Source organism: Vulpes lagopus, chromosome 12 (assembly GCF_018345385.1).
Source record: "Vulpes lagopus strain Blue_001 chromosome 12, ASM1834538v1, whole genome shotgun sequence".
NCBI lineage: Eukaryota > Metazoa > Chordata > Mammalia > Carnivora > Canidae > Vulpes > Vulpes lagopus.
The window spans coordinates 75165620-75179290 of NC_054835.1; the positions used below are offsets into that span (position 1 = coordinate 75165620).

A 13671-nucleotide genomic window follows, 5' to 3' on the forward strand; every position below is an offset into this window, starting at 1 on the left:
TAAAATCTAATTTTTACAATTATAATACCATTAAATGTACCAGTTATTTAAAATAATACACATATTTTTAAGTTCTAATAAAACATAGAGCTTGAGAAAATATAAAAATACATTTCACTATATAGCATCTTACGATATAAGTCTCTTTATGAAGTCATATTTTATTGATTGTGAAAAAGTCAGCTTGACTTCTAAGCTCTGTTTAACTTTGTTATTTTTAGAAATTAATCATCCTTGGAATGTTTATAATGTTTTCATTCCAGATAATTTGTAATTCTCCCATTGATATCACTATGTTTATGGTCAAATATGTTGTACGAAAAAATCTTTTTCATGGTCATGATATATTAGGCTACTGCGAACACATCCAGCATCATTTGCATTATCCACTTGGCACTGAATTTCAAAATACATATTTTGTAAGTTAACTCTAGTCTCTAATATCGCAATATAAGCCACAAATATGCATGGCTGATAGCTTTCCTTTGTTAGAACATGTTCAGACACCTTCCCTACACACTCAGTACGCAGGTTAGCAATGGAAAAGAACTTTCTTTTGTCTTTGCACTACAAAATGTGTTATAGGTGAATTTTATTGTACTGATACTTTATGAGTAACATGTATGTACTGTGAGAGCAAAATAGCATTTTCCTATTTTCAGATTTTACGTCTGATTATTTGGGAGTTTTTAGGACCATATCTTATTTTTTATATTTCATGGCCTTGGAATGGACTAGGGCTGCAATAGGATAGTTATATACTTGAGTGAATTAAAAAACAATTGGACTACATAACATATAAATATCTAATAATTCATTTTCCTCTTCTTTGCATTTTTATTTATTTTTATTCTCAATGTAAGAATAAGTGTTCTTATTCACACATATAATGTCATATAAGCAGCCAAAGTCATAATACATTTTTCATAGTTACTCCCTCCATTCTGATTACTAAATGGTTCTTTAATGACCACTCAAAAAATTGAAATGCAGTAGTTGAAATAGTATCATTGATTTGTTATATAAATGAGAAACAATATATTGTACTATGATTTTGACAGTTCAGAGTATGACCCTATTGAAAAACAGGCTCATTTATTCTTTACTTTTTTTTTTGAGTTTTTAATTGGTAAAATGAAAACAAATACCTTACATTTTATCAATAATTACATTTTTGTTTTATTTCTGTATTTCCTTTATATTATCATCATAGCAGAATTAGTTTCTTTAAATATAGAAAATTGTTTTCCTATCAAAAAAGAAAAACAACTGTCTTAAATGATGGATTTGATCAAGTAAGCTAGGCTACTTAGGGATTTGCCAGAAAAATATTCTAGTTGTATTTACAGATGAACTGGATACAGGTCTTTGTGCAAAATAGGGTCTCATAATGACATTTGATAAGCTTTCTGTGTTTATTTTATCTATACATAGTTTGTGGTGATCTGAATGTCCTGAAGTCAAGGTTATGGCTTACAGGTAAAGTACAAGCACACAGTTTCATATATCTTTATTTGTCATTACCATTGTTACCTACTTTATTCTCAAAGTAGCTCTTCTCATACAAATTTAAGTCAGAAAGCAAAAATCCAAGATTCCCATAACCCATTTATATAATTAACATCAATGCATATTAGATTTTTCTTGCAGTCACATATGTGTGTATGCTTTTTAAATGGAATAATGTTAGAAATAAAATGTGTCCTTCATTTTGACTTAACCTTAAGATGTAGACTGTATTTAATGAAAAAAAGTATAATATTTTGTCATATAAAGGAACCATTGTTTACCTAACCAAATATTAATAGCTCAACAGAGAAGGTCATTAATATTTTGCCATTACCAATAGCACTATAATGTAAAACACCTGTATATAAAAATTGTCTTTATCTTTGTACCCCTAGTAGTAAATCACTTGAGAAATAGAAAGTAAAAAAAAAGAAAAGACTTATTTTTAGGTTCGTTAATAACTATCTTAAGTAAATGTTAAACTGTCAATGCAGACTTGCTTGCTATTAATACAGTTGTCTAAAACAATTCCACAAGTTTTAGCTACTATAATATTGTACAAAGCATAAATAAGAATAAATATTCAAATATTAAGATATTTTTTATTAAAGATGAACTTTCTCAGAATTAATGAAAATATTTTTGAGTTCAGATATATGATTCACACATACATATATGAAATGAGTCAAAGCAGCAATGAAATATATGACTTACCTAGGAAATATCCTAGGAGGAAATATATAGAGTTTATGAGAAAAAAAGTCTAAAACATAACTGAGGGTGGGGTTATAAAAGAAGACGTGCAATATACTGTGCTCCTGGATGAAAGGACTGAGTACAGCAATGTTAACAAATATTTCCAATTTATTTTTATTTATTTTTAAAAAGATTTTATTTATTTATTCATGAGAGACAGAGAGAGAGAGACAGAGACAGAGACAGAGACACAAGTAGAGGGAGAAACAGGCTCCATGCAGGAAGCCCAACGTAGGACTCAGTCCCGGGACTCCAGGATCATGCCCTGGGCTGAAGGTGGGCGCCAAACTGTTGAGCCACCCAGGGATCTCCTTAAATTACTTTTTATAGATTTTTTACACAACTGCGTTCAAAGTACCCAGATAAGCTTTTTTATGTAGAAATTCAACAGAATTACTCTAAATATATATATTGAATATTAAATAAGAGAAAAGCTAGTATAAATGAAAGGAGTAATAGGAAAGCACTTACCCAAATGATCATAAAATCTATATTACACAAGTATAATAATTAGAAATAAAATCTCAAAATAGGCAAATTTATTCCACTATAAGAATGAGATCCATGTAATAGCACTACAATTTGTGTTTGTGTTGCAATTCGATATGAATGACACCTTAGAAAATCAAATGTCTAGCAATAGAAGTTGTCAAGTAGGGATCAAATCGATTGTGTGTGTGTGTGTGTGTGTGTGTGTGTGTGTGTGTGTTTCAAATTATATACTATAAACTTCTGGAGGAAGACCTCTTTGAATTATCCACCTTAATATCCATTTTTGAGCAGTGTATCAGATACTATAAAGTAGGGTACAGTCACAGTATATTCCTGAATTAATACTGGCTTTCAGAGAATGTTTCCTTGTTCACCAAGCATTCCAAGACAGGTAGGTGTTTCTGGTCAGGGTATTTGTATATGGTGGGAAGTAGTGATGGATGTCATTCTTTTGCTCTCACAGTTGTACGTAGAATTAGTCTAATGGGATGAAGCCTTCCAAGTCATTTTGAGGTTGTTGCCATTCAAGTCCTCAGGAAGGGAGAAAATGAGCATTGTGGAGATTGTAATGGAAAATTTTTATGGATGTGTTTGGGAATAGTTCACATTACTTTGTTGTCATTTCCATTAGCTAGAACTCAGCCTCAGAGCTATACCTAAAAAGGAGTCTGAAAGACTTGTCCTCTTGTGATAAAGGAAGATGTTTATAAAAGATACCATGTAGTTAAAAAAAAAACTGGATTTAAAGCACTAATATATTTGTAGATATATAAATGGAGGGTTAAAGGAAGATGTTTATAAAAGATACCATGTAGCTTAAAAAAAACTGGATTTAAAACACTAATATATTTGTAAATATATAAATGGAGGGTTTTTTTTTTACAGTTTTATTAAGATATATTTAACATACCATTAACTCATTTAAAGTATATATATTTCAGGGGATATTAGTGTATGCATAGTTGTGCAACCATCAACACAGTCAATTTTAGATCATTATCTATCCTCCAAGAAGAAACCACATACCTTTTAATGGTCACACCTGATTTCCTCTATCTCCAGTTCCTGGAAACCACTAATCTACTTTATATTTCTATGGATTTGCCTATCCTAGACCTTTGTATCAATAGAATCGTACACTTTTTGATCTTTTGTGACCTGATTTTTTCACTTAAGAAAGTATTTTCAAAATCTATCCTCATCAAAACATGTAATATAGTACTTGATTCTTTTTTATTGCCAGATAATTTTCTTTTGTGTGAACATGCTACATGTATTTATCAGTTGATAGAAATTTGGATTATTCCTACTTTTGGCTATTCTGCATAATGCTGTCATGAAAATTCATGTACAAGTTTTTGTATGGACATGTTTTTACGTCTCTTGGGTATACACATGGAAGTGAAATTGCTGAGTCACATAATGTTTAGCATTTTGAAGAACTGTTTTCCGGAGTGATTTCACAATTACACATTCCAAACAGCAATGTGAAGCTTCTTATTTCTCCACATACTCACCCACACTGGTTATTGCTTGTCTTTTTCACTTTACTATCCTAGTGAAGATGAAGTATTGTCTCACTGTGATTTTGATTTGCATTTCTTTAATGCATAATGATGTTGAACTTCTTTTCATGTGCTCCTTGGTCATTTGTACACTTTAAGTGGAGAAATACTCAGTCATTTCGTTATAATTAAAAAAAAATAAATTTCTGAGTGTTCTCTAGAGAAATATTTCTTATTAGAAAATATTGGAGAGGGGGCGCCTGGGTGGTTCAGTTGGTTAAGCATCTGCCTTTGGCTCAGGTCATGATCTTAGGGTGCTGGGATGGAGCCTATATCAGGCTTCCTGCTCAGTGAAGAGCCTGGTTCTCCCTCTCCTTTGCTTCTCCCAACCCCGACTCATGCTCTCTCTCTTAAAATAAATAAATAAATCTTTTAAAAAAGAAAAGACCAGAGAATATTGTTAGAATATATTTAGATTTAAGAGCTCTTTCAGCTGCATATTCTAAGAGAAGCTTAAATCTCATCTGCTTCACATTCACTTTGAAATCATATGCCATTTAACTAGCCTCATGCCTCCTCCCCTTTTACTTACATATTTAATTGCTAGAAGTAGTTCATTAAATCAGGTTTTTATTATGACAAAAACTAATAATTGATAGTGATTGAGATTTCACTTTGATATGTGAATTGTATGGTAGTGACTTACATACAAAACATCAAGGTAATTAATTGAATTCTTCTGATAGTGTTCAATTATTCTTCCCTAAGAACGTGATAAAGAACATTAAACCTAAATCCTCATGGCAAAAAATAATTCTATTTTGTTTTAGTCTGAATTCTTGTCGTTGCAAATTTTGGAAATCTTATTTATATATTTTTGTGTCTTCACTCAAATTATGTTGTAAACATTGAGTCATTTTATTTCCATAGATTCTTTTTCTCTAATATGTTCTGCAAACTACTTAATGCCTCTTTTACTTCATCTCAAAAAAGTTCTATAATTCATTATGTCTATCAAATCTACATATTGCATAATAGTGACCTTTGGGCCCACTCATATCACAGCTTAAGTATTTTTTTAAAGCTTTATTTTTTTAATGTAGTCTCAACACCCATGTGGGGCTCGAACTCACAACCCCAAAACCAAGAGTCAGTGGTTTACCAACTGGGCCAGCCTGGCACCCCCTGGACCCACTCATATCATTGCTTTACACAAAGAAAAAAAACAGCAAAGATGAGAAACAGAAGAAAACATGAGGTTTTACATGGCAATAATGCTAGCAAATTTGCTCTATTTAAGCACACTAGGCTTATCTAAAATATTACTATTTGAGAAGAAAAGATTAGGAGAATGCTAAAGAAAGATAATACATAATTTATAAATGTTGATCCTGAACAGCTCTTGCAGCTTTAAGGAACAATGAATGGAAGAAGATGTCATGTCAACATATTAGGAAGTAATATTTATGTAAAGCCCAGAAACTGAAATTTACAATATCGTCCAATGTAAGCTGCTTTTAGAATCCTAATTTGCATGCCCCTATTGAATGAAAAGAAAGATTTCAGACTTTAGAGTCTAATTCCAACTCTGTTACTTCCAAGGTACATGACCTTAACTAATTTGATTCACAGTTTCCTTATTTGTTAAAGGGCTAATTAGGCCTACTTTATTATAGTATGAGGATCAAATAAAATAATGTATAGAAGGGCCCTAATACAAAGCCTCACACATTTAATCCTGAGAGAATGTGGTCATTAAAACATACCGTTTGGAATTAGAACTAAAAAAAACAAATGACCTGGATAGCAAGCAAAATTTAAAATACAACACCATCTTGGGGTCACTTACTTTCCATAGTGTTTTTCAAAGACTGCATTGTGTGTTCTTAATCCCCAAATGTGACAGTTTCTCTAATTATGAGCCTACACATTTGTACACACATTCTATCATTATTTTCAGGACTCACCCACTGGACTGTAACTAAGTCTTTAATGAGTTACTAATGAACATCTTAAGCTTAGATCAGCATTTAAGAAAATGTTGAAGAGTGCTGAAAAGCTATTCAGAGTGCAAGCCTGTTGCTTTTAATTAGACTATAAACCCAATAAAATTTCCTGTCCTCACTGTTCATCCAGGGCTTAAAGATATTGAATAGTTAGTGACAGATATACTCTCACTTTGGTATTATTAGTTTACTTTTTTTTCCTTTTAGTTTACTATTAAGTTAAAGGAGATAAGTATATTGAATTAAATAACAGAAATCATTATTTTGATTAAGGATACAAATACTATGTAAAACCAAAATAGCATTTTACAGTGATTTCATTTTTTTTCTTCCCTGCACTGAAATGGCTTTAAAACACTGATTTTATTGTTGCATTAGAGAATAATAGATGACATGAGGAAAAAGATTCAGATATTATTAGATCATGTAGATGACTAAAAACAAAAACAAAAACAAAAACCCCCCACAAAACCAAAAAAAAAAAAAAAACCAAAAACAGTCCTCTATATTTATAAAAAGAATGAACAGTTGGCTTTCACACATTACTGCTTCTCTCCAAGCTGTTGAAGATACCATGAAAGTAGTAATCATAGACAAGACCTGAATTAGATCAAGACTATACTTTTCTATAGCTCTTGTTACAAATCGACAATGGTGGCTTTTTTTCCCTTTTGATAGTGAAGATGGTGTAACCATTGAAACCTTAAGGGCACATTATTTAATAATGAAGACAGATAATACATAAAATTCAAAGCAACAGGCTAGTATGATGCTGTTCCTCTGGGAAATGCTGCACATTTGGTTAAAAGAAAGCCTTTTAGATTAGTCACAATAGCTCAGGACAGTGGGAATAGCTGTGATAGCCCACATGTTTTATCGGTTACAGGCTATTGTTAGGAGACAGGTTTGATGTCATGCCTTGCACCGAGATAAAAACCACCATGTCCAGGTGGCATCCAATAATAATGATACTCTATGTATACACAACCAACATAATATAATAGGTCATTTTAACATGTCAGCTTGTTAATGTATCTGCTTTCTTGTTAACCAGCATTTAGACATTCATTTTGTGTTGAGGAAGCAGTGGTGGAGGTAAAAATCTCTTACTACCAGAATAAACAATTGATTATTGTTTTTATTTTTGATTATTTTTGATTATTTTTTATTATTGATTTATTATTGATTTATTGATTTATTATTAATTGATCTCAACTATCTTCAGAGATGCCAGTTATGATTAATTTAAGATAGAACTAACTAACAAGATAGATTTCTATTAAAATATATATGGTTTTCACTGGTTTTTCCCAGATACCATGTATAATTGGCACTATGATTAAGGAAAAGTGTCCCATTACTATTGTAATAAAGATTTTTAAAGAAATGATTTACTATGCAACATTTTGAAAGCATAGCTTCCATACCATTACAATTTTAGTATATTTTAATAGGGAAGTAGAGGGAAGGGAATGAAAAGAAAACCAGTATTTTCCAAATAATAAATTCTAGAGTTTTATTTTTGTTACCATAAATTTAAATCTGTTTACTTTATTACAAAAGCAGATATTTTTTTAAAAGCAGATATTTTTAGTTAAAAAAGAAAAAAATTATTAGTAATCATTCATCTGATGAATAAGATATATAATACACACTTTATTTATTTTGAATGAATATAATGTCTACTTGTCAGAAGCTAAATTTTTGAAATAAATTTACAACAGCAGAAACTTTACTCTCTGCTTACTCATTTTAACAAATGTTTGAGATATTTACAACACAGTATTTGAATCTAGGCAACTATTGCAATGAATGAACTACAATTTTTCCCTCTCTTTTTAGGATATGAAAGATGCCAGACTTGAAAACCAGTTAAAAAGTATTCTTATATTGTTTAAGATTTTAATTATTTATTTGAGAGAGCATGAAAGTGAGAGAGCAGAAGCAGGGAGAGTGGCACAAGGAGAGGGAAAAGTAGGCTGTTGACCAGGAAGCCTGATACAGGACTTCATCCCAGCACTCTGGGATCTTGTTCGGAGCTGAAGGCAGACTCTTAACCTACTGAGCCACCCAGGCACCTCTAAAAAGTATTCTTTAAGTGTTGTTTCTTTTATTTTTTAACAAGTAGGGATTAAGTTTCTCTTTAGTTTCATTCATAACCAAGTGTTTGAAGCTTCCACTATTCTCAGAATATCATACAGCTTTTATATCTTGATCGTTCAGTCTTCTGGTGACAGTTTAGCCATAATATGTTTTATTTTACTGTAACAACCTATGTTGTAGAGAAGAAGAGTAAGGAACCCAGTTTGAAGGGAAATTGCTTACCCACATAGGGCATACCAATGCTTCATGAAGCAATTTGGTCTAGAGAAGTATATTGAGTTAAATTGAATAATATCCAGGTATGCTATGAAAGTTTCTTCATTATACACAGGTGGGTAATTTATCACTACAAAACCATTTTCTTCTGAGAACTAGAATGAAACAGATTTTTCTCTGTGTAAGAACTTCCATGTTGTAATTTCTACCTGGTGGCTTCCTTGTCGGCTGCTTGAATTGAAACTTTTATGACTATTGTTAGAGATTACTACCCAGCCGATAAAGAAATTATGCAGCTGTCACATACACCTTAGGGAGAAATCAGGAAAGAAGTAATCTTCTTATATGGACTAAATGAAGGTGGTTGGGGAAAGGTAGTGCCTTTTAGTATGCATAAGGAAGCAAGATTGGAAAAATGTTTTTATTGACAAGAAAAGAAGCAGAAGCAGTAATCTCTTGTCTGTCTCTCCCTCTCTTTCTCTCTTTCCCTCTCTTTTTTGCTGATTCCTCCCTCCCCTATTTCCTTACCCCTCCTTCTCTCTCTCTCTTTCTCTCCTTATATATGAATATTACACTGAAGTTGGATTAGACATTCCTTATCAATCAACCATGTAAGTATTTTAGTATAGTTTCTAGCATTTACACAGCACTTTATAGTTAGCTGAACACCTTTGCACACAATAGCTCAATAAATACTCATATCCAGTGAGTCATAGGTAGTAGTATCAGTAATTTTAAGATGGAAAAAAAAATAGATTCAGAGCCATCCATCTAATGATGCAGGGACATTTCAAATAGTTCTTAGAAGAGAAACTCAGGGGTGCCTGGGTAGCTCAGTCAGTTAAGCATCTGCCTTTAGCTTGGGTCATGATCCTAGGGTCCTGGGATGTAGTCCCATGTTGGGCTTCTAGCTCAGTGGAGAGTCTGCTTCACGCTCTTCCTCTGTCCTACTGCCCGCTTATGCTTCCTCTCCCATGTGTGCACTCTTTCTCTCAAATAAATAAATAAGATCTTTAAAAAAAAAAAGAAGAGAAATTCAAAAATCTTAAACATGTTGTGGAGGCTTCTTCCAAAGGCATTTTAATGACCTATGAGCATTTGCCTTATTTCATAGACCTATGATTTAAATTATAAATAAACCAATCTAAATAACATATAGAAGATTGAGCTACAATATTATAAAACAAAACAAGTAAAATTTTTAATATTTCATTTATGGAAGAAAACAGTATTATGTTTATATAAACCTAGAGATAATAGTGAAAGGTAAAAATGAATAGTTTGTTAGGTCATAGTTGTAATTACACTACATTTCAAACTCTAGAAGGCTTATAATTAGCTAATTATTTTGAAAATATGGTAAAATATTACTCCCAAACACAAAAACAAATGACTTGTGAAAAGCATCCTTAGTATATGAAATTTAAATCACTTGTAGTCCTGATAAATACTCTCTGGTGGTATTTTATTGTTGGCATTTCTCTCACCTTATAGATAGCATTACAGCCCATGGTTTTGTCTAGATCCCATGCTCACTATTATGATCAATAGATGCTTGGAGGAAGAAGCTGAATAACTGGCTGAATTACATAGCTGTTTATCAAAGAAGAACAAGAAAACAGAAACCATCGAAAATGGTTAGCAATAATGCTTATTTTGTACTTTTGTTATTTATAAATCTTGATCTCAAAGTATATATCATTAAAATATGACTTTTTTTATATATATTTCAATTTTAAACTCCACGGATATGATGAGAACTCTGATATTGCCATCATTTAGACTTTATACCTCACGTGCTCATTATTTTTCCTTTCCTTACTTCTTGCCTTAAGTTCACCTCAAACTATTATTCAGGAACTTTGATGCTTTGATGGCTTTTGATGTTGGAGACTAACATAAACTTGGGGAAATATTTTGATCATTTCAGTAGATTTTGAAATATTAATTTTCATAGTTTATGTTTGTCCACTAGGAAAGCAGAATCAAAGTGTTTATATAGGGAAAGGTCTGAGTATGAAGTGATTATGTAGACAATTTGGATATGGCAATGACTCATATTGCTTATGATGAGTATTAAATATTATTTATGATGAAAGCAATTCAAACTTGTAAATATTAGTGAATCTCTATTTTAGAAATATGAAGTCTTAATCAGATATGCAATTTTTGAAGAAACTAAGAAACTAACCTTTCTCAAGAAGGTTAGAAAGAGAGAAAAAGAAGATATGCTGGCCTTATTACCTCCTGTCCCCAAAACAAAATTTCCTTTGAGACATCTAAGGGTTCATATAACAGAGCTTGAAAATGATCTCAAATGGAGATGGTAGAGGAGTATTATAGGAGGGGTGTGTGTGTCTGTGTGTGTGTGTGTGTGTGTGTGTGCATGCTCTTCTAAATCATCTTTCCCAATTTAATCTGGAAAAGAAATTTAGAATGTGTAGACTCTCTTCAAATATACTTGAAGATAAGTACCTTCAGGGAACAGCTTGATGTATTTGCACAGCCCATTTATATAGAATTTACACAAGTGGTTGGAGAATGCCAAGATACAGGTATCACCTTTCTTCGTATGAAGAAGAACTTATTGCTTCAGATACAGTTGGGTGCCTTGAGGACTGGCTGAGTTTCTGATCACTGCCTCTTCACATGGCACTTTAGTTTCAAAGTTTTTTAGCAGGCATGCTCTAGCGGTTGTTAGCTAGCAAGTGAGTTGAATGAGTCTTCCCAGACTTCAGATTCTGTGCTTCTAATGGAACACCAGACTCACAACTACGATGTTTATCTTGAAGACTTATTTTTATAATAGATTCAGGAAGACAAATTAGATTTATATTTATAACTCAAATAAATATTTCTCCAGGAGTCATAGAGCATTTTAAGTGTAGCATATACAATATTTTTAAAGCAAATGTCCGGATTTTGGGTCTGTTCTGAGAGCCCTTGTCCATGTGGGCAGTGTAACAGTCACTCCACTTTTGCTGCCATTGGTTAGTGACACTGGATTCCTTTTATAATAGAGATGGTGAGGTTAAAGGAGACTCAGATCTATAGATGTATAAGATACCCCAATTTATTTTTTAAAAGATTTTATTTATTTATTCATGAGAGACAGAGAGGCTGAGACATAGGCAGAGGGAGAAGCAGGTTCCCTGCAGGGAGCCTGATGCAGGAGGACTCAATCCCAGACCCCAGGACCATGCACTGAGTTGAAGGCAGATGCTCAACCACTGAGCCACCCAGGCATCCCTACCCCAGTTTCATACAACAAATCAGAGACTAATTTCCTTCAACTTAACAAAGTCTACCTAAGTTTATGATATTTTGTATTCTTCAGGCTTGCTCCATGAAATAATTTTATTCTCTAATCCAAACCTGTTCCTTCTATCTCCCTAGATGTTGTGCTTTCTGGTGCGTTTGAGAATGTTCTTATTTCTTCTTTAAGCATACATATTTTCCTTTAATGTAGATAGTATTATATTTTGTAGCTGGTGATGTTTCCACTTTTCACTTTGAATCATTTGTCATCCTCTACTTAGTCTAGAAATTAACCTTTTCCAAAATAATCTCTAGTTTATTAGAGGTCACTAGTCCCAAGTCTTTTTCTGTGACCTGCCCTGTTCCTCCTAAACAGTAACTTCTTTTGGTATGAGCTCATCATCTGGCTCTTGCTTATGTCCTTGATCTCAATCCAGACCATTCTTTTCCCAGCCTACTACATATAGGCTCTTTGGCTCTTGTGCCATTTCTTGAATAGACCAATGTTGTTCCAACCTGAGGAACTGCAGCAGTCTGGAATGCTCTTTACTCCTGGTTTTATTTGTGACGAGCAGATTTCAATCTCATTGAGATCTCAGTTTAAATTTTACTCCCACAGATTAAGTCTCCCATAAAACGTAAACCAGAATATCCTTTACTTATTACCGTATTTAAATTTTCTGTAGATTACTTATATTTATAGAGCATTAAAAATTGCTTATCTGTGTATTCTGTCTCTGATTCATTAAAGTAGCTATGGTCTGTTTTGCTCACCAAAATCTCCAGCACCAAGAAAAAGTCTTAGCACATAATATGAACTCAATAATATTTGTTGAACAAACCAGTACGTGCATGCTCCATCACTCCTAATGTCCTTATATGTTAATTTGGCTGAGGGTGAAATCATTTAATCTATTATAATTCAAGCCTATGGGAAAATATAGTTTTATCCTCTTTTGCTAATTTCCTTCCATAGTATAGTTTATAAAGAGGTTAGTTAAAACATGACTGTATATATTCATGTAAAATATAATTAAGAATTAGCCACATTTTGGGCAACAAGGAGAGGAATATTTTAGAAGTCAAAAGTTCAGTTACACCTGGGTGCCTCAGTGGTTGAGCGTCCGCCTTTGGCTCAGGGCGTGATCCTTGAGTCCAGGGATTGATTCCCACGTTGGGCTCCCTGCATGGAGCCTGCTTCTCCTTCTGCCTATGTCTCTGCGTCTCTCTCTGTCTGTGTCTCTCATGAATAAATAAATAAATCTTTAAAAAAAGAAGAAGTCAAAAGTTCAGAAAAAATATTATTGGAGTTAAACATTAAAGGAGATAATTACTTAGAGATTTTGATTTTCACAACTTTTTTGGTCTTAAAACTTGTTTCCTGAGATGCCTTTTTCATTTACACAGTCTATCAAAATAGCATTAAGGTTAACTTTTGCCCAGATATTTTAATATTCACCCATTATAATGAGTATAAATAAAGATGTTTCAGGGCAATGCTAAACTTAGTTATGTTTCTAGACTGGCTAGTTATATTTCAAACTTTTTAAATCAAAGATGGATTGTTTGACAAATTTCTTAATACTTTTGTTTTCTCTAAGGGTTAATTTCTTGTAATTTGGGAGAGAACATGTATTTCATTCTTAATTTGCAAATCTTATACGTCAAGAAATTAGAGCGCCACTGCTTACAGTGTTAGAAAGATGATCATAAAATTTTCTTACCTTATTGAATTTCCTAGTTTTTCTCCTGACTGCTGAATGGTAGTCATATAGCATTATTAATGTGTTCTTAAATATGCATGTCATAATATGTTAAAAATAATT

The 13671-nt window shown here is 32.5% G+C and overlaps 1 protein-coding gene across 26 annotated transcripts in view; it reads left to right on the forward strand.

Moving 5' to 3' along the window:
* Positions 1-13671, forward strand: part of ADGRL3 (adhesion G protein-coupled receptor L3) — an 802670-nt gene that overhangs the window by 298636 nt on the left and 490363 nt on the right. The window lies entirely within an intron of this gene.